Source organism: Rutidosis leptorrhynchoides, chromosome 6 (assembly GCF_046630445.1).
Source record: "Rutidosis leptorrhynchoides isolate AG116_Rl617_1_P2 chromosome 6, CSIRO_AGI_Rlap_v1, whole genome shotgun sequence".
In the NCBI taxonomy this organism is placed as follows: Eukaryota; Viridiplantae; Streptophyta; class Magnoliopsida; order Asterales; family Asteraceae; genus Rutidosis; species Rutidosis leptorrhynchoides.
In genome coordinates, this window is record NC_092338.1 from 142,984,914 (window position 1) to 142,988,425 (window position 3,512).

Genomic DNA, 3,512 nt, shown 5'->3' on the forward strand with positions numbered 1-3,512 from the left:
GAAGGGCCAATTGGATTGAAACGGTGGACCGAGAAGGTCGAATCAGTGTTTGCCATAAGTAAGTGTACTGAAGAGGACCAAGTTAAGTACGCTACGCATACCTTCACAGGTACGGCATTAACATGGTGGAATACCTATCTTGAGCAGGTAGGACAAGATGCTGCTTACGCACTACCATGGTCAGCATTCAAGCAATTGATGAACGAGCAGTACCGTCCTAGAAACGAGCTCAATAAGATCAAGGCAGAGCTTAGAGAGTTACGAACATAAGGGTTCGACATTACCACGTATGAACGACGATTCACAGAGTTGTGCCTATTGTGTCCAGGAACGTTCAAAGATGAAGAAGAGAAGATCGACGCATTTGTAAAAGGGTTACCAGTAAGGATTCAAGAAGATGTGAGTTCACACGAGCCCGCTTAAATACAGAAGGCAAGTCGAATGGCTCATAAACTCATAAATCAGATTAAGGGGAGAATTAAAGAACAGGTGGCCGAAGAAGCCAACACGAAACAACTCAAGAGGAAGTGGGAGGAAAACAGTGACAAGAGTCACCAGTACAACAACGACAACAACAATTACAACCACAATCGCAACAACTATCCCAAAAACCGCAACATAAATCGCAACAACAACAATCGCAATCAAAACAACAACAACTACAACAAACGTCCCAACAACAACAATTACAATAATCGTCCCAACAACAATAACAACCGCAACAATAACAATAATCAGAAATAGCAATGCCAAAGGTGTGAAGAGAATCACCCGGGATTCTGCACAACATTTTGCAACAGGTGTAAAAGAAATGGTCATAGCGCGACAAAGTGTGAGGTCTACGAACCAATGTATAACAGAACTAAAGGAACAAATAATGCCAGAAGGAGTAATGTCGGAACAAGTAGTGTCGGAGCAAGTACTGCCGACGTAGTCTGTTATAAATGTGGAAAATTGGGCCACATTATTAAAAATTGCCCAAATCAGGGGAATACTAATGGGCAGGGCTGCGGAAGAGTTTTCAATATTAATACAGCAGAAGCGCAGGAAGACCCGGAGCTTATTATGGGTACGTTTCTCATTGACAATAAATCTGCTTATGTTTTATTTGATTCGGGTGCGGATAGAAGCTATATGAGTAGAGATTTTTGTGCTAAACTAAGTTGCTCACCGACGCCCTTGGATAATAAATTTTTACTCGAATTAGCAAATGGTAAATTAATTACAGCGGATAATATATGTCGGAATCGAGAAATTAAACTGGTTAACGAAACATTTAAGATTGACTTGATACCAGTAGAGTTAGGGAGTTTTGATATGATAATCGGTATGGACTGGTTGAAAGAAGTGAAAGCAGAGATCGTTTGTTACAAAAATGCAATTCGTATTATACGAGAAAAAGGAAAACCCTTAATGGTATACGGAGAAAAGAGCAACGCGAAGTTAAACCTTATTAGTAACCTGAAGGCACAAAAACTAATAAGAAAAGGTTGCTATGTTGTGCTAGCACACGTCGAGAAAGTCAATTCTGAAGAAAAGAACATCAATGATGTTCCCGTCGCAAAAGAATTTCCCGATGTATTTCTGAAAGAATTACCGGGACTACCTCCACACCGATCTGTTGAATTTCAAATAGACCTTGTACCGGGAGCTGCACCAATAGCTCGTGCTCCATACAGACTCGTACCTAGCGAAATAAAGGAACTTCAGAGCCAATTACAAGAACTTTTAAAGCGTGGTTTCATTCGACCAAGCACATCACCGTGGGGAGCTCCTGTTTTGTTTGTCAAGAAGAAGGATGGTACATTTAGGTTATGTATCGACTACCGAGATTTGAACAAACTTACCATCAAGAACCGCTACCCACTACCAAGAATCGACGATTTATTTGATCAACTACAAGGCTCGTCGGTTTATTCGAAGATTGATTTACGTTCTGGGTATCATCAATGCGGGTGAAGGAGGATGATATTCCAAAGACTGCTTTTAGAATGTGTTACGGTCATTACGAGTTTATGGTTATGCCGTTTGGGTTGACTAACGCACCAGCTGTGTTCATGGACCTCATGAACCGAGTGTGTGGACCATACCTTGATAATTTTGTCATTGTTTTCATCGATGACATACTTATTTACTCGAAGAATGATCAAGAGCACGAAGAACATTTGAGAAAAGTACTAGAGTTGCTGAGGAAAGAAAAACTGTACGCTAAGTTTTCAAAGTGTGCATTTTGGTTGGAAGAAGTTCAATTTCTCGGTCACATAGTGAACAAAGAATGTATTCAGGTGGATCCAGCAAAGATTGAAACTGTTGAAAAGTGGGAAACCCCGAAAACTCCGAAGCATATATGCTAATTCTTAGGACTAGCTGGTTACTACAGAAGGTTCATCCAAGATTTTTCCAGAATAGCAAAACCTTTGACTGTATTAACGCATAAAGGGAGGAAATGGAAGGATGAATAAGAAAAGGCATTTCAATTGTTAAAGAAAAAGTTAACTACAACACCTATATTGTCATTACCTGAAGGGAATGATGATTTTGTGATATATTGTGACGCCTCAAAGCAAGGTCTCGGTTGTGTATTAATGCAACGAACGAAGGTAATTACTTATGCGTCTAGACAATTGAAGATTCACGAGCAGAATTATACGACGCATGATTTGGAATTAGGCGCGGTTGTTTTTGCATTAAAGACTTGGAGGCACTACTTATATGGGGTCAAAAGTATTATATATACCAACCATAAAAGTCTTTAACACATATTTAACCAGAAACAACTGAACATGAGACAGTGTAGGTGGATTGAATTTTTGAATGACTACGACTTTGAGATTCGTTACCACCCGGGGAAGGCAAATGTGTTAGCCGACGCCTTGAGCAGAAAGGACAGAGAACCCATTCGAGTAAAAGCTATGAATATAATGATTCACAATAACCTTACTACTCAAATAAAGGAGGCGCAACAAGGAGTTTTAAAAGAGAGAAATTTAAAGGATGAAATACCCAAAGGATCGAAGAAGCATCTTGATATTCGAGAAGACGGAACCCGGTATAGGGTTGAAAGAATTTGGGTACCAAAATTTGGAGATATGAGAGAAATGGTACTTAGAGAAGCTCATAAAACCAGATACTCAATACACCCTGGAACGGGGAAGATGTACAAGGATCTCAAAAAACATTTTTGGTGGCCGGGTATGAAAGCCGATGTTGCTAAATACGTAGGAGAATGTTTGACTTGTTCCAAGGTCAAAGCGGAGCATCAGAAACCATCAGGTCTACTTCAACAACCCGAAATCCCAGAATGGAAATGGAAAAACATTACCATGGATTTCATCACTAAATTACCAAGGACTGCCAGTGGTTTTGAGACTATTTGGGTAATAGTTGATCGTCTCACCAAATCAGCACACTTCCTGCCAATAAGAGAAGATGACAAGATGGAGAAGTTAACACGATTGTATTTGAAGGAAGTCTTCTCTAGACATAGAATACCAATCTCTATTATCTCTGAT